General features: G+C 48.0%; 1 protein-coding gene across 3 annotated transcripts in view; it reads right to left on the bottom strand.

Annotated features, from left to right (window-relative positions):
• Window positions 1-18,997, bottom strand: part of KIF7 (kinesin family member 7) — a 448,976-nt gene that overhangs the window by 174,775 nt on the left and 255,204 nt on the right. The window lies entirely within an intron of this gene.

Here is an 18,997-nt window from a genome sequence, read left to right as displayed (position 1 = left end):
CTCTGCTTGTTAGTATTGGCAATACTAACTTGTGTAGCACGCAAATAGCTGGCCAGGAACAGAGAGTTGTTGTAGGAGGTGGGCAGCAGTTCCCGCCCGCAGAGACGGTGTGGGCGATGGTGGGCGAGATGTCCTTCAGAGGGCTGAGTTGCCATCTCCATTCTGAGGAGCAGCAGAGAGGTGGCGAACTGCTCTAAGGTCGGAAGTTTGTTATTCCGGAAGCTGGGTGCATAGTTTGAGAAGGCCTGCCTTCTGGCGGTTTCTCTTTGCGCTACGCTACTTTTTCATGTACTATTCATTCTGTTTGTATTATGATTACTTTTAAATTGTTGCGAGGTGTTGTTAATATAGGGCTTTTGCATTTATGATAGGTGACACTTTGATACTAATGAACATATAGACACTGAATCAGTTCTGTTGGGATTCAAACCAGCATGCAGCACGGAGATCATAACAGCGCGTGCCTAACCCACTGAGCTATGTTACAGGATTGCAGAGTCCCCATTTAAGGCGTTAATTACTAGGACTGGTTTCGCTTATTTTGTCTTTACAAATTTGCGCGGAATATCGAGCAAGCTCATATACCCAGGTCAGAATTATGGCAGTTCTTTGCTCTACATTCTGTCTGCTGCCCCGTTTCAGCTGTGAAAAACACCACTAAACACTGAACCTACTTCCTCGTGGTCCGCACAGGTTTGTAATTTTATTGTTAAACATATACTGTAATAACGAGGACTACTGTACTTGTTTCAAATGCATCCGAGTTTTCAAAGGAGCGCTTCTGAGTCAAATTGATTAACGTCGCCTCCTTGCAACTCTACTCCGGCTGCTGTTAGGGTAGAGGAGGCGGATTGCCCCGACCAGGCCCCTGTGCGATGTCCTTGGCGTTCCAGTGACTTTTGAGTGTGACACATGAAAGACAAAGCCCGTAGCAACACATCGGCCATCCAGCTATTGTTGCTTTAAGAAACTGTTTCAGTCACTTGATTTTGTCTTCATGTCAGTTTGCGGATGACAGTTTCACCCGGTTGTTCTCCACCAGCAAGCATGGATTGCTGATATTATCAAAGAAACAATATTTTCCAACCATGATGTAGTCTTCTCAGGGGAAATCGTGCAATTCTGTTAGTTGGGCGATGTGGTCATACCTCTTTGGAACCTTCATTGGTCAGAAGCAGTGTGTAGAACCACACCACTAAAAACATTCACATTAACAAGCATTGGCATTGCCAATAGGTCTCACCGTTGGGACCTAATAAGTGTTTAGTTATCCAGCACAATATCCTTGGTGCAACAACATCAAGTGTTGCATGGCTAAACACTTATAAGGTCACAAAGGCGAGACCTATTGGCTATGCCAATGCTTGTTTTTGTATGTAGTACATGGCTGTCATCTTGTCTGTGCGGACTACGACTGTCTTGCCTGAAATCTGTGTTTGAAAAGATTTTAGGGCTAAAAATATGGCTAGTAACTCCAGATGGTTGATGTGGAGTAACTTTTGTTGAGGTGTCCATCTGCCCTGCATGGTGTGATGTAATAGGTGAGCTCCCCAGCCGGAGAGCGATGCGTCCATTGTCAGTACTATCTGAGGAACCGGGTCCAGGAATGGTCACCCTTTGGAAAGGTTTTTGGTCATCCACCACTGCAGAGAGCGATGGGTACGACCGTCTTCTAACACCAGATCTGTTAATTGACCCTGGGCCTGGTTCTATTGGCGTGCTAGGCACTCTTGGAGAGGACGCTTCTGGAGTCTTGCGTGAGGTACTATGAATATGCAAGAGGCCATCATTCCTATTAGTTGCATGAACACTCGAGCTGGAAGAGAGTGTTGTGGCTGAAATTTTGCGCGTAGAGCTTGAATGCTTGCTATCCTGGCAGGACTGGGGTAGGCTAGCGCTCTTGAGGTGTCTATAGTAGCACCCAGATATTGTTTTACGTGTGACGGTTGGAGATGGGACTTTGCATGGTTTACTGTGAAGCCCAGTTGGTGAAGTAGCTGGATAGTGGCGTGCGTGTGTTGTACACACTGGTTGTATGAACTGGCCTTTATTAGCCAGTCGTCTAGGTATGGGAAGACATGGATGTGTTGTCTCCGCAGGTGTGCTGCCACTACTGCTAGGCACTTGGTGAATACTCGTGGTGCTGTTGTGACTCCAAATGGGAGTACTTTGAATTGGTAGTGTTGGCCGTCCACTACAAATCTGAGGAACTTCCTGTGAGCGTTGTGAACAGGAATGTGGAAATAGGAGTCTTTGAGGTCTAAAGTGGTCAGGAAATCGTTGTGGGAGAGCAGTGGAAGTACCTGCTGAAGTGTTACCATGTGGAAATGGTCTGAGTGTATGTATCGGTTTAGGGGCCTGAGGTCTAGGATGGGCCGTAGAGTGTCGTCCCTTTTTGGTACGAGAAAACATAGGGAGTAGACCCCCCCATATTTTGTTGGTTGGTAGGAACCCGTTCTATCGTCCCCTTTTGTAGGAGGGAGATTACCTCCTGCTTTAGTAGTGTTAGATGTTCCTGTGACATTGGGCGTTGTCTGGGTGGAATGTTTGGGGGGGTAGATATTAGTTCTATGCAGTAGCCTGACCGAATAATTTGTGTTACCCATTTGTTTGAGGTGATGGTAGTCCAGACAGGAAGGAAATTTTGGAGTCAGCCCCGACTGGAGTGGGATGGTCTGGGGGGAGTGGAGGGGAGTCATTGGGAAGGTGCGGAGGCAGAGCGGGCGGTGTTTGTCTTGCCTCTGCCTTTATTGTTGTTGCCTCTGTAGCCGCCTCTTTGGTAACCCCTTGTAAAGGTGGATTGGGTAGGGGCCTTATATGAAGTGGAAGCGGTGTCAGAGGAGTTGCCTCTGGATGTGCTCCGAAAGGAAGAGCGGCGAAAGGAGCGCCTGGGAGGGTGCGATTGTAAGCCTCCCATAGATTTCGCCGTATCAGTGTCTATTTTCATTTTTCCTAGGGCCTCATGCACTTTTCGGCCGAACAGATGTTCCTGGTCAAAGGGGTGGTTCAGGATGGAAGCTTGCACTTCTGGTTTAAAACCGGAGATCCTTAGCCAGGCATGGCGACGGAGGAGCATGCTGGTATTAATGGCTCTGGAGGGGGTGTCAGCTGCATCAAGGGCACAGCGGATGGAGGTATTGGTAATGGTTTGTCCTCCTGAATTAACTCGTTTGCCCTATTTTTATATTTGTCAAGGAGGTGTTGCATTATGGCTTCTAGTTCGTCATAATGGGCCCTGTCGTATCTTGCCAGTAGCGCTTGTGTATTAGCGATGCACCATATGTTGGCAGTTTGGGATGCAGTGCGCTTGCCCGATGCGTCCAAGAGTTTCGACTCTTTGTCAGGTGGTGGTGCTTCGCCTGGCGCTTGGGAGTTTGCCCTCTTTCGTGCTGTAGACACTACTAGGGAATCTAGTGGTGCTGGCCCTCTGATGTAGGCGGGATCTGTAGGGGCGGCTTTATATTTTTTGTCTATGCGCGGGTTAATGACCCTGGCTCTGACTGGGTCTTTAAAGACCTCCGGCGCGTGTTTGATAACTCCTTTGAGCATGGCAGCATGGAGGTGGCCCTATGCGTGGTGTCAAAAGTATCGAGAAGGAAGTCCTCCTCGACGGGGTCGGTATGGAGATCCACCCATTGATAGTGTGCAGCCCTTTGGAATAAGTGGTTGAACCCTAATGAGTCTTGTGGTGGGGATGGTCTCGAAGGGTAGAGATCATCTTGCGGGACGTTAGGAATGTCAGGGATGTTATAGTCGTCCCATGGGTCTGGGGAGCATGTGGGAGTGGGGTCCGCTGTAGGTAGGTCATGGGGTACGTCCCCTATGTCATCATAGACATCATCATTATCATCATCCGGAGAGGGTGTGGGGGAATGATGAGGTGGGGGGGAGAAGGAGGAGGTGGAGGAGGAGGAGGTGGAAGAGGGGAAGGTGGAGGGGGTGGAGGGGGTGGAGGAGGTGGTGAAGGCATTCTGAAAGGGGAGGTAGCAGAGTCCTTCCTCTTTGGAGGTGGAGCTGGGGCAGGCTTTTCCAGCTGTCTCTTTTTGATGCTGAGCATCAAATGTCCGGTTTTGGGGTCCTTGATCAATGTCTTCTGCAATGGATGAGGTGTAAAAAATTCTTCCGAGGGTGGTTTGTCCATCGGCGCCGAAGGCATCGGGGCCGTCGGTTTTCTTGTTTTAGAGTGTGCGCTAGTCCGCTGTTTGGAACTATGCGGCCTGGAAAGGGCTGTCTGTTTACTCGGTGCCGAGATGATTTTCGGCTTCGAGATATCGGTGTCGGTGGCCTTGTGTTTTTTGCTCGGTTCCGGGGATGGTGCCGGTACCGAGGAGCTGGAGCTGGTTTTCGGCGCCGAGTGTTTCGGTATGGAGCTCGGTGCCGAGGAGGAGGCCATTTTCTTTTTCAGCGTCGGTGCGGAGGAGTGTTTCTCGGCACCGACGGTGGACTGGCTCGAGCCCGAGATGCCGGAAGGCTTATTAGGCTTCTTTACCGGTCCCGAAGGTGCGGTGTGGGAAGCAATGTCTTTGGTCTTGCCTAGGCGAAGGCGTGACTGTAGCCTTTTTCGGTGCCGGGGTGGGGGGGGTGTACTTCGGTACTCACGACCCTCTGTGCCGGAGTGATGTCCTCCACATCTGAATCGTCGGCTTCGGAGGCGCCGACTAGGCCCTCGTGTGTGTGTTGTCCTTCTGGAGCGTCGACGCCTTCCCCGAAGATGTTGTCTGGAATCGCCGTTGATGAGTGTGCCATAGTTCTTCGTTCCCTTCGGTCTCGAATGGTTTTCTTGGACCGGAAGGACTTGCACACCGGACAGTATCGAGCCTCGTGTTCAGGGGAGAGGCAGAGGTTACATACTTCGTGAAGGTCGGTGTGGGGGGATTTGGACCCACATCGAGGGCACTTCTTGAAGGGAGTCCATTCCATTAGCCAGGACCGGAGCTTGGGTAGGCCCGAAGACCGTCGTCGACGACTGGAATCGAAGGTCTTGATCGATCAAAGCTGCGCCGAGTGTGGAGATCGCGATCGAAAACAATACAGCGAATTGGGGTGAGGATTGCGCGTCGATAGAAGAACTGTAAACTGTTCGGAACCGGAGCAAGAAGATCACATCCGAGCCCGATGGTGGAAAAAAACAATCTGAGGATGGAGCCGAAGCCCATGCGCAATACGATCCAAAGGAGGAGTCACATACCTCGTGACTTCCAAAGACTTTCCAAGAGGAAAAACAACTGCAAACATCCGGGCCCAACACCAGATGGCGATCTATGCACAGTGTGTAATCTGCAGCTCATATGCCTCGAACAAGAGGTTATCCAGTGTGTGTCCGGCTCTATGAGTAGGGCTGAATACTTTGGGTAAAAGGCCAAGAGATTCCAAAGCTTCTATCAGCCCGATTGGAGGTAATATCAAAACGTTGATTGAAATCTCCTATTAACAGAAAGTTGTGTGATAGCAAGGAGAGTGGTGCAAGGGATTCCATAAGTGAAACGCAAAAATCTTTATTTCCCCCTGGGGGATGGTAAACTACAGCTCCCATTCAACTGGGGCCATGATCTATCTCCAGTTTAAAAGCCATCAGCTCCAAGCTGGGGGGAGGAGAAGGAATCCAAAAGCTTAATGCTCAAAGGCAGACGGGTCGCAATGGCTAGCCCCCCACCCTTCTTCCCTGCTCTATCCAGTCTACAAACTCTGTAGTCCTCCAAAAAAGCAATAGCCAAGGAGGGGGTGGCAAGCTGATGCAGCCAGGTTTCAGTAAAGAAGCAAATGTCCAGTTTGGGGGAATCTAACAGATCCCAGATTTCTGCTGCATGTTTAGGAATAGATCGAGCGTTAAAATAAAGACCCTGCAGATTGAATGGTTTCCCACCCTTTTCAGAAAACTTCTTCCTGGAAGCATAGTTATGACCTATAGGGACTTAGGAGCAAGAAAAGGTGGGTCTAGGCTCAAAAAGATCTGCTCCCTACATCTTGAGATTCCCATACATTTACCAATCTCCAGGAGCACAGGTTTCGAATAGGTACATGGGGACATAGCGGACTGCCTCTGAAGGTATGAGAGGCAGCCTCTCTGGCAGCTGGCGACATCCAGGCCCAGATGGGCTTGCCTTCGGCATGCCAGTGGCACGCCCGCTGCGCACGTCAACCAGAATGCTGGTTTTATGTGCCAGGGCCACGGAAGAGAGTAAAACAACTAGAGCGTAAACCGCTCCAAGATGGCGACCGTTAGCACGGACCAAAGACATCCCCAACAGTGCTGCCTCTCTCCATGCAAACGGTCTATTGATGAGACCGCGGTGGACCGGAGAGTAGCCACAAAGAACGCAAATGCCCCAGGTGAGTGAAGAGAACCAAAAAACTGTTAAAACCATACAACGCCAAATAAAATCAAATGGCACACTGTCAGACACAGAGTGCGGATTCTATAACAAGAATCTAATTAATAAACAGTCACAAGATTGGAAGGTCGGCAATTCTATCCGCCTCTGCTATTGTGGTGCACATCCGCGAGAATGCTGGTTTTATGTGCGAGGACCACGGAACAGAGTAAAACAACTAGAGCGTCAACTGCTCCAATATAGCAACCGTTAGCACGGGCCAAACAAACCCCCAACAGGACTGCCTCTCTCCACGCAAACGGTCTATTGATGAGACCGCGGTGAACCAGAGAGTAGCCACAAAGAACTTAAGTGCCCCAGTTATGGTAGCCATGCGTGCTTCACCGTAGGAAAAAAGAGAGAGGCACCTAGAAACAGGCTGCAGAAGGGGACCTGGGAAAATGTCTGGGAGGTCCCAATGAGAGGGTTCAGTTTGTGAGGGTCTTGGGAGCAGGGGGCCACAGTCTGTGTTCGTGGACCTGGGCTGGAGAGCTTTGATGCAGAGGGTTTTGGTTGGCAGGGCCAGTGCATCAAAGGCACTCACGGTTTTCAATCAGACCTGCAAAGAAGGACAAAAGAGGACAGCTGGGCCACTCTTGGTGCTGGCCTCTGCGATGCGGACATCCCTTGTCGGCTGGTCGGGCTTTGTGGTGTTGGGAGTCAGAATTGGACTTCAAACAAGCTATGGTTGCTGCAAGAGGACCGTATCCCGGGTACTGGTTCAGGGTAGCTTCTGGAATTCTGGCATCTCCAAACTTGGTGGAGAGATAGATCTGACCTCAGGGAGCATGGCGACCTTCTCCTGCACAGCTGCCGCGATGGTGAACTGAGTGGTCAGCAGAACATGAACCGGACATTGCAGTCGGTGCCTGCAGGTTGCAGGCAAGTGGCTCCTCCAATTCAAGAGAGATGCTGACGGCTTGGCAAAGTATTGGTGGTCCTACAAGGCTTTTGGAGGATGCACAGCTGCAGGATGAGTCGGGTTGTCGGCATTGGCGGGACAGGAGCAGGCAGGCAGTGTATGGCACAAAAGACCACCGGTAGTCCACAGTTCTAGCTTCTTCTTCAGCTCTTCTTTGTCCTTCTTTTGTCAGTTGAATCTGAGTTCTGGTGTCAGGGGGGCACCTAAAAACAGAATTTCAGGGTGTTAACAGGAGTGAAGGGTAGTAAATTGGCTACTAACCCTCAGGGTCCCTAAATCGCTTATATGACCACTTCCTGTGAGGAGTAGGCATAACCCTGTCCCAGAGTTTGTAATACCACCAAAAAAAAAAAAAAAGATGGTGGAACCCTTCCTTCGTGGAGCACATCAGGGAGCCCACCTTAGAGGTGTGACTAGCTTGGTGGTGCGAAACGCCTACTTGCATATCTAATTTCCCATGTGTCCTGGTGCCAGATGGGCTTCAGGGCAGGTGGTGGCATCTGAAATGCGAGGGTTGCATCTCAAATGCGGCAGAGGCTTTGAAGCTACTGGCCTTGATATGCTAAATTCACTAGCCATGTTGCCGGAGGAGGCGTGATCACCTTCCACTGGGCAGGCATTGTTCCTGGCCTCTGAGAGCACAGGTTCACACCTGCAGGGTATCAGAAATTCATCTGTGGTGGCAGGCTGGAACATACCAGTCAGCCAACACACTAAGTAACTAGTAACTCTTTAGTACCCATGCCTTGGGTACCATTTACCAGGGACTTACAAGGGAGCTAAAGTCCTTGCCAATTGGGTTACAATTAAGCATTTGTCTTGTTTTTAGGGAAAGACCACTGGCACTGGGGCCTAGTTAGCAGGGACCAAGTTCATTACCAATCAACATCATTACCAGTGACCAAAAAGTGTCCCTTTCCTACAGTTGGACGCAGGGCCTGGCCTGCGCAAAGGCCCCGCATGCGGCCTACTCCCCGTAATGCACGGCCAATTCCAGGTTGCAGCAGGGTCCCCAAGGATGGCCCAATAGGTGCTGCAGCCCATAGAGGCCTTCCCTGGTCACAGTGCCCTTGGTACCCATAGTGCCTTTTACAGAGGGCTTACCTATGGCCAGAGATGTGCCAATTGTGAATACAGAAGTTACCGTTTTGGGAAATAACACAGGCACTGGGAACCGGATGGGCAGGGAACCAGGAAACATCAAGTCAAAATGCATCAGAGGTCAGGCAAAAATTGGGGGGGTAACCATGCAAACCGGAGCACTTTCCTACAGTCACTCAGACACCCACTAACAGACCCACACAGACACTCACAAACACTCACAAACCCTCACAGACTCACACACAGACTCACACACCCACTCACACACCCACACAGGCACTCACAGACACACAGATATTCATGCACCCACTCACAGACGCACATACACACCCACTCACTCAGACCCACTCAACCACTCATACACCAACTCACAGACTAATACAGCCACTCGCATACCCACTCACTGACCCGCAAAACCACTAACACATCCACTCACAAACCAACTCCTAGACAATACACTCTGACACTCGGTCACAAAACCATAGAGCTACTCACACACCCACTCACAGACCCATAAAGCCACTCTCACACATCTACTCACACACCCAAAAAACACTCACACAGCCACTCATACACACACTCACAGATCAATACAGCCACTCACTGACCTATACAGCCACTTAAATGCACTCTCAAAGGTTACAGTTAGGAAACAACTTAAAAAAACATAAATTCACACAAAAAACAAAGGTTAATGGAACGTTATAGTTAGGAAAAAGAACCTTAGTAATTCACAAATAATAAATTATAGTTTCAGATTTTAGACACATAAAACTATAACAATTCAGGAGTTAGAGTTATGTCAAGAAACTATATCTCGCTTCCTCACCAGGACTGCTAATTACCCCACATATTACATCCCTCATGACATCATTGATCATATCACTGCAACATTTCCAGAGAAAGTATTGATGAGAAAACTTTGCATAGCGGGGGTGCAAGTTATAGTTACCCAAGGGCACAAGCTATAGTTACTCGAAATAACTTGACTGCTGAATTTCTATGATTTTGTGTGAGTGAAATCTGAACCTAACTAGAATATCCCTGTAACCTTAGTTTTTTTTCTTTTTCATTGAATATATATTCACTGAAAAAAACAGGTTTCAGGCACGTTATAGTTCGAGATTAGCATTTAAAAAACCTTAGAAATTCACCGAAAAAAACATAGGTTTTAGGGAAAGTTATAGTTAGATGGACATTTCACTCGTACATAACCATAGAAATTCCTCCGTTCTAGTTAGTTCAGCTAACTATAACTCGCGCCCCCGCAATGCACTGCTGATGACGTCACATATTACATCACTCAGGACATGGTCAGTGACATCACTGAAGTCCACAAAGATGAAGAAAATTGCAGAAAGAACCAACAGAGGAAAAGAAAGAGGCCTTGTTGCAAAATCATCCTGTGCCCACAACGTTTTCAGACGGGTACTGGTGGTAACTGACTGACTAACCAGGCCTAGAGCCAGTGCTATGCTAAAAGACACTTAGAATACACTGAAAACACCTACATACACTAGGGAACACTATGCGTTGCAGTACCCCTGTGATTAGCATGACCTCCTCTGTAAGGCCCTAGTACATAATAGGGCAGGGGGATTAAAACTACCTTAAAACCCACCACGGGGCGCGTTTGCACAGTGGTGAAGGGAGGGGCCGGGGCCTGAGGTGAAGTGAGCAAACACGCCCGTTGGAGTGTTTTAAGTTGTGGAATTAATTCCCTTTCCATCCTGAGGGCCCCTAGGGGCCAACTAGCCCACCAGGTTCCTTCAGTAAGCGCCACAGAGCTGCGTTGCAGAGAGGTGTAAAAAGGGGCATGGCCTGGACCACCTCTCTGCAACGCAGCACAGTGGCGCTTACTGGAAACACCTGGTGGGCTAGTTGGCCCCTAGGGACTCTCAGGATTGAAGAGGAATTAATTCCCCAACTTAAAACACGCCACAGGGCGTGTTTGCACACATGTCACCTCAGGCCCCGCCCCCTCCCTTCACCACTGTGCAAACACGCCCCGTGGCGCGTTTTAAGTTGGGGTATAAAGTCCTCTTGAACCTTGAGGGTCCCTGGGGTACAACTAGCCCAACTTCATTTTTTTCATTTTCGCAGCCGGATCCGCGGATCCTCCGCGCATCCCGCAATTTTAAAAAAAAATCTTTTTTGAGCCCTGGGGGTCCTTGTGGGACCCCCTGAGCAGGCCTAGGGGGTCAGGGTGTTTCTACCCTACACCCTTTTCCTGTTTTACGCATTTGTTTTTCTGTTTTCTTGTGCCTTTCTTCTACGGAGGCACAAGATGGCTGCCAACACTTCCTGGTTTGGAGTGTTGACAGCCAATTAGCATGAAGCTTGTGATCAGGAGGGTGCGTGGATCCTCCGCGGCCATAGATATCACTATCTTTATTTCTTACATTTTTCAAAAACTACTGAACGGATTTAGACCATTTTTAAAAAGGACGCTTTCTGAGCCAAGCAGTACCTTTTTGCCAAATTTGGTGTAATTCCGTTTTTGCTATAACTGTGTCTAAACTTTCCTATGGGAAATTGATTTTTTGACCTCTATTTTTTGATTTTCTCAGGAACTACTGAACGGATTTACACCATTTAAAAAAAGGTCTCTTTGAGTCAAGGGCTACCGTTTTGCAAAATTTGGTGTAATTCCGTTCAGCAGCTCGTGCTGTAGCCTGTTCCAAAATTTCCTATGGGAAATAACATGGAGAAAACACGTTTTGGGACTCCCCTTTTTTCTCGGCAACCGCTTGACGAATCACCCACAAACTTTCAGGATAGGAGCCGACTGAAGTGCCCCACCAGTTTTGAAAATTTCACGAAGATTTGTCATCCGGCGCCAAATTTATTGGGAAAGGAATATGCTACTTACCAGTATGCATCTGTTCTTGGCATGTAGAGCTGCAGATCTACACACTTTTGCATAGATCGCCATCTGGTGTTGGGCCCGGATGTTTGTAGTTTGTTTTTCCTCTTGGAAAGTCTTTGGAAGTCACGAGGTTGGTGACTCCTCCCTTGGTTCGTATTGCGCATGGGCTTCGGCTCCATCCTCAGATTGTTTTTCGCCAACAGGGAAAGATGGAGCGTAGTCAGTGAAGAAACCCATGTGTGTTGTATCTAAATAAGATAGACTGGAACAGATACAGGTAGCCGGGGAGGCGGGTGGGCGTGTGTAGAGCTGCAGCTCTACATGCCAAGAACAGATGCATACTGGTAAGTAGCATATTCCGTTCGAGGCATATGAGCTGCAGATTACACACTTTTGCATAGATTATATAGCAGTTTCCAACCTTAGCGGCGACCACCGGCATCTGTTGCAGTGGTTTGAAATAGTGTTTTTAGTACAGCCTGGCCCACACTAGCTTGTTGCTTGGTTTGCACATCTACACAGTAATGTTTAGTGAAAGTGTGCGGTGTTGACCATGTAGCTGCCTTGCAGATATCCTCTAATGGGATGTTCCCTAGAAAAGCCATAGAAGCCCCTATCTTTCTTGTAGAGTGGGCTTTAGTGGGAACAGATAGCGTGCGTTTTGCTTTGTGGTAGCAAATCTGTATGCATTTTACAATCCACCTAGCTATCCCTGATTTAGAGATGGGGTTGCCTTTATGAGGTGGAGAGAAAGAGAAACAGTTGCTTTGTCTTTCTGAAAGGTTGTGTTCTCTGGATATAGTAAAGCAAGGCCCTTTTAACATCCAGTGTGTGTAGAGCCCTTTCTGCAACAGTTTGAGGTTGCGAGAAAAAACCCGGTAATTCTACCGATTGGTTTAGATGAAAGGGTGAGATGACTTTGGGTAGGAATTTTGGGTTGGTACAGAGGACAACCTTGTTCGGGTGCATTTGGAGAAAAGGTTCTTGTATAGTAAGTGCTTGTATTTCACTGACCCTTCTAAGGGAGGTGACGGCTACAAGGAAAGCTGTTTTCCAGGTGAGGAATTGCAGCTCGCATTTATGCAAAGGTTCGAAAGGCGGTCCCATTTGCCTTGTGAGCACTATATTTAAGTTCTACACAGGTGAGGGTGGCACTCTGGGGGGAATTATTCGTTTTAGGCCTTCCATGAAGGCTTTAATGGCAGGCACTCTGAAAAGTGATAGGTGCTGTCTGTTTTGTAGGTAAGCGGCAATTGCTGCGAGGTGTAGCCGAATGGATGTATATGCTAGGTTACATCTTTTTAGATGTAGTAAGTAGCATATGATGTGCTGTATGGATGCGTCTAGAGGGTTGATTGTGTTATCATGGCAATAAACAACAAATCTTTTCCACTTGGCAGCGCAGCAGGCTCTAGTGGTAGGGCGTCTAGCCTCTCTGATAACGTTCATACAGTCAGGGGGAAGGTTAAGGTATCCGAATTCTAGGATCTCAGGAGCCAGATCGCAAGGTTGAGCTGAGCTGGGTCCCGGTGTCTGATCTCTCCATGGTTCTGGGTTAGGAGGCATGGTGAGAGGTGTAATTTTTGGTGTGGCCCTACCGAGAGTTCCATCAGCGTGGTGTACCACGGTTGTCTGGCCCATGTTGGAGCTACTAGAATGAGTGTTAGGGAGAGCTGTTGTAGCTTTCGCACCACTAATGGAATTAGTGGGAGAGGTGGAAAGGCGTATGCAAATTTGCCTGACCAGTTCATCCATTTCGCATTGCCTTTGGACAATGGGTGTGGGTATCTGGCGGCGAAGCTTGGGCATTTTTTGTTTTCGTGGGTGGCGAATAGGTCTATCTGTGGATGCCCCCCCCATGTGAAAGAACGGGTGAAGTTCCCACTCGTGGATCTGTTGCGTCTGTCTGCTGAGCAGATCTGCCATGGTGTTTTGGACTCCTGGGACATGTTGGGCTAGGAGAAAGATTTTGTGTGGAATTGCCCATCTCCATATGCTCTGTGCTAATTGAGAGAGCTGTGGAGAGTGTGTGCCGCCTTGTTTTTGGATGTAGTACATGGCGGTCATGTTGTCTATGCGGATAAGGACTGCCTTGCCTGAAATCTGTGTGTGAAAGGATTTTAAGGCTAGAAAGATTGCCAGCAACTCCAGATGATTGATGTGGAGTAACTTTTGTTGCGGCGTCCATGTGCCCTGCACTGTGAGGTGTAGTAGATGAGCTCCCTAGCCGGAGAGCGATGCGTCTGTTGTCAAGATTATTTGTGGAACCGGGTCCAGGAACGGTCGACCTTTGGAAAGATTTGTGGTGTTCCACCACTGCAGAGAGCGATGGGTGCGACCGTCTACCAACACCAGATCTGTCAGTTGCCCCTGGGCCTGGTTCCATTGGCGCGCTAAGCACTCTAGGAGTGGACGCATCTGGAGTCTTGCATGAGGCACTATGAAAATGCAAGAGGCCATCATCCCTATCAGTTGCATAAACACTCTTGCTGGGAGGGAGTGTTGAAGTATGAATTTTTGACGCAAAGCCTGAATGCTTGCAATCCTGTCCGGATTGGGGTAGGCTATAGCTTTTGAGGTGTCTATGGTGGCACAGAGGTATTGCTTTATGTGGTATGGTGTTAACTGGGAGTTTTGGTGGTTCACCGTGAAGCCTAGTTGGTGAAGTAGTTGGATTGTAGTGGCGGTGTGGTGTACACATTGGTTGTAGGACGCGGCTTTTATGAGCCAGTCGTCCAGCTACGGGAAGACGTGAATGTGCTGTCTTCTGAGATGTGCCGCCACTACCGCTAGGCACTTGGTGAATACCCGTGGTGCTGTTGTGACCCCGAATGGGAGCACCTTGAACTGGTAGTGTTGCCCGTCCACTACGAATCTGAGGTACTTTCTGTGGGCATGGTGTACCGGAATGTGAAAGTATGCGTCTTTCAAGTCCAGTGTGGTGAGAAAGTCGTTCTGGGAGAGGAGTGGAAGTACCTGCTGAAGTGTTACCATATGAAAATGGTCCGAATGTATGTATGTGTTTAGAGGCCGGAGATCTAAGATAGGTCGTAGAGTCTCGTCTCTTTTTGGTATCAGAAAATATAGGGAGAAGACCCCTACATTTTGCTGATCGTGGGGGACCTGTTCTATTGCGTGTTTTTGTAGGAGGGAAATTACCTCCTGTTTTAGTAACGTGGAATGTTCTTCTGACATTGGGCGTTGCCTGGGTGGAATGTTGGGGGGGGGGGGTAGATGGGAGTTCTAGGCAGTACCCTGAACGAATAATTTGGGTCACCCATTTGTCTGATGTGATGGACTCCCAGACGTGAAGGAAATCTTGTAGTCTGCCCCCGACTGGAGTGGGATGGTCTGGAGGGAGCAGGGGAAAGTCATTGGGTAGGCGGTGTGGCAGAGCAGACGGTATTTGTTTTGCCTTTATTGTTATTGCCTCTGTATCCACCTCTTTGATAACCTTTTGTGAAGGTGACTGAGGAGGGGATTTGTAGGACGTGCTATCTGAGGAGTAGCCTCTGCCCGTGCCCCGAAAGGAAGAGCGGCGAAAGGAGCGCCTAGGAGGGTGTGACTGTAGGGCTCCCATAGATTTTGCCGTATCTGTGTCTTTCTTCATCTTCTCGAGGGCCTCATCTATCTTTGGACCGAATAAATGTTCCTGATCAAATGGATGGTTTAATATAGAGGCTTGTACCTCCGGTTTAAAGCCTGAAACTCTAAGCCAAGCGTGTGGACGGAGGAGGACACCAGTGTTAATGGCCCTGGAGGCTGTGTCTGCTGCGTCTAAGGCACAGCGTATAGAGGTATTAGTTATGGTCTTACCCTCTTGAATTAATTCATTGGTCCTATTTTTATATTTCTCTGGGAGATGGTGCATGATGGTTTCTAGTTTATCATAATGCGCTCTGTCGTATCTGGCCAATAGCGCTTGAGTGTTGGTGATACGCCATATATTGGCTGCCTGGGACGCAGTGCGTTTTCCTGACGCGTCCAGGAGCTTTGAATCTTTGTCCGGCGGTGGTGCTTCGCCTGATGCCTGGGAATTAGATCTTTTCCTTGCAGTGGATACCACTAAGGAATCCAGTGGCGCTGGCCCTTTGATATATGCAGGATCTGTGGGGACAGCTTTATACTTTTTTTCTATGCGTGGGTTTAGGACCCTAGCCCTGACTGGGTCTTTAAAAACCTTTGGCGCATGTTTTATTACCCCTTTGAGCATAGGTAGTATAGCAGTAGACCTATGTGCATTATCAAAGGTGTCTAGGAGGAAATCTTCCTCTACTGGGTGAGTGTGTAGCTCTACCCCGTGATAATGTGCCGCCCTCTGAAGTAGGTGGTGAAAACCTAGTGAGTTTTCTGGTGGAGATGGCCTGGATGGATAAAGGTCATCTTGTGGGACATCTGGAATGTCTGGATTATTATAATCATCCCAGGGGCCTGGGGATCCTGTGGCACATCTGCTGGGTCGTAGTATGGGTCCCCCTGATCATCATGGTCTGGAGACGGGGTCGGAGAGCGATGAGGCAGGGGTGGAGAAGGTGGAGAAGGTGGAGGGGGCGGAGGTGGAGAGGGTGGAGGAGGCACTCTGAAAAGGGAGGTAGCACAGTCCTTCCTCTTTGGAGGTGGAGCTGGTTTGTCCAAATGTCTCTTTTTAGAAGACAGTGCCAAATTTCCAGTTTTTGTATCGTTGGTAAGTGTCTTTTGCAAAGGATCCGGTGTAAAAAGTTCTTGCGACACTGGTTGTTCGGTCAGCGCCGACGTTTTTGGGGCCGATGGCTTTTTAGGCTTGTCTGTGCTGTGCTTTTTTGGGACCTCCGATTTTTTGTTCGGTGCTGAGACAGGCTTCGGCGCGGGAGTGTCGGTGCCGAGGGCCTTATGATGGTTGGTCGGCACCGAGAGGCTGGGTTTGGACACCGAGGGCTTTGGTACGGGGCTCGGTGTCGAGGTAGAGGCCGATCTCTTCTTCGGTGCCGAAGGGTGTTTTTCGGCACCGCTGGCAGGCTGGCTCAAGCCCGAGCCGCCGGAAGGCTTACTTGGCTTCTTCACCGGGCCCGAAGGTGGGGTGTTCGAAGCCGTGTCTTTGGTCTTGCCTAGACCCGGAGGCGAAGGCGTGACCGAAGCCTTTGTGGGTGTCGGCGCGGGTGTGGGAGGGGGTATTTTACTCACGACCCTCTGCGGCGGGGTGATGTCCTCCACATCCAAGTCATCGGCTTTGGAAGCACTGACTAGGTCCTCTTCGGTGTGCTGCTGTCCCAGAGCTTCGACGTCGTCCCCGAAGATGTCGACTGGAACGGAAGTCGAGGAGTGCGCCATTTTCTGTCTGGCCCTTTGATCTCGAATACTCTTTTTGGATCTAAAAGACTTGCAGGCGGGACAGTCTCGAGCCTCGTGTTCAGGGGAGAGGCAGAGGTTGCACACCTCATGAAGATCGGTGTGGGGGAATTTGAACCCACATCGAGGGCACTTCTTGAATGGAGTTCTTTCCATCAGCCGGGACCGGAGCCTGGATAGGCCCGAAGGCCGTCGTCGATGACTGGAATCAAAGGTGTGTCGAAGAAGAAGGTGATTGAGGAGATCAGTATCTAAACAATACCGCGGAGAGCGAGGATTCCGCTTCGATCGTCGAACTGGAATGTTCGGAACCGGAGCGCGAAGTATTACATCCGAGCCCAACGGCGGAAAAAAACAATCTGAGGATGGAGCCGAAGCCCATGCGCAATACGAACCAAGGGAGGAGTCACCAACCTCGTGACTTCCAAAGACTTTCCAAGAGGAAAAACAAACTGCAAACATCCGGGCCCAACACCAGATGGCGAGCTATGCAAAAGTGTGTAATCTGCAGCTCATATGCCTCGAACAGAGTGTTACGAATTTCCTATGGATAATAGGTCCTAACTATATATTATCTACTGGCGTTCGCCAAGTAGGAAATCTGAAAATTCTATTTTGAATAAGTTTGGCGCCGGTTGACGAATCCTCGCGAATTTTTCAAAATAGGTGGGGCGCTCCGCTCCGCTCCTACCCTGAAAGTCTCGGGGTGATTTAGTCCAAGGTACAGCCCGAAAGGCTGAACAGAATTACTTGAAATTTGGCAGAGAGGTAGTCCTCAGGTCAGGGATGTGCCTTTTGAATATCTGGAGTCAATCTGTTCAGTAGTTCCTGAGAAAATGTAAGTTAAAAGTACATATATATCTATAGGCGCGCACCGTGCGCGAGCGCAATTCTGATTGGTTGTTAGAGGTCAGTAAACATTCTAATCGGTCGAAATCAGGAAGTGTCTGCCGCCATTTTGTCTCTCGCAGTCTGAGGCAGTGAAAAACAAAGGTGGAGATCGTGAAAAGGGGGCAGGGTGGACAGTTCCTGACCCCCTAGCCTTTGTCAGGGGGTCACTGAAGGACCCCCAAGGGTGAAAAAAACATTTATTTTTTGGACGAAATAGCGCGGAGTGCGCCCACGGTGAAAAACCTGAAAATAAAAAAAATATTAATAAATACATAACTTAGCATTTAAAAAACTGTACAAATTCACTTAAAAAACCATAGGTTTCACACATGTTATAGTTAGCTGGACATTTCCCTCGTAAAAAACCAATGAAATTCCCCCGTTATAGTTCGTGCAGGCAACTATAACTCACGCGACCGCAATCCTCTGCTGATGACGTCAGATATTACATCACTGTATTTAGACACCTATTTACCCATGTCTTCTTCCATTAATCTTTAGCTATACATATATTACAAATATTTAATTTTCAGAAAGACACATATGTAATCAGTGATGTAATATCTGACGTCATCAGCAGAGGATTGCGGTCGCGTGAGTTATAGTTGCCTGCACTAACTATAACGGGGGAATTTCATTGGTTTTTTACGAGGAAAATGTCCAGCTAACTATAACATGTGTGAAACCTATGGTTTTTTGAATGAATATATATATATATATATATATATATATATACACACACACACACACATATACATGTGTGTGTATGTATATACACACATATATACACACACACACATACTTACATGTCTATGCACACATATTTGTATATAAACCTACATATAATTATTTTTGGGGGACGCATTTGACTGCAAGACATTCACAAAGCTGCAGTACTGCAAGGCATAATTAACCAGATGCAAATGCTTGAAGAATTCTTCACAAAAGTAGAGATGTGGCTTCAACATATATTTTTGCACTTACACTTTTGCAACTCTAATAACCTGTGTTTGTTTTCAATGGGATACATAAGTGTGTCAATGCTGGTTTGCAATGAGTTAAATTCTGCAGCATTCAATAAAAGTCATGGTTATGGATGAATGACAGTTGAACGAACAAACAAAAGGATTGCATACTTACATCTTGCTTTTTTATCTCTCTCTCTCTCTATATATATATATATATATATATATATATATATATATATATATATCTATAAATCTATATCTACACACACAAATATATACTAGATTTCACTCTTAAGCCATATGAAGGAGTTTGAATAAACCCTCACAAGTTGATGGGGTGTGGCTTCAACATAAACATACACATACACTTTTTACACTAATGATTTTTTAAAGGCTAAATAAATGTGCTAAAGCAACATAATGAGTCAATAATTCAAATTTCATAAAATGTCTTTATTGTAAAGAAGACACTGATGACAACCTAATATACTATAAGTCACTGGTAAGTACAAATGCCATTAACATTAAACTGTTGGCAGACTGCCTTTGA

Source organism: Triturus cristatus, chromosome 3_1, assembly GCF_964204655.1.
Source record: "Triturus cristatus chromosome 3_1, aTriCri1.1, whole genome shotgun sequence".
Lineage (NCBI taxonomy): Eukaryota > Metazoa > Chordata > Amphibia > Caudata > Salamandridae > Triturus > Triturus cristatus.
Note: the sequence above shows the minus strand (reverse complement) of the source record. Positions and strands in the feature narration are given on the sequence as shown.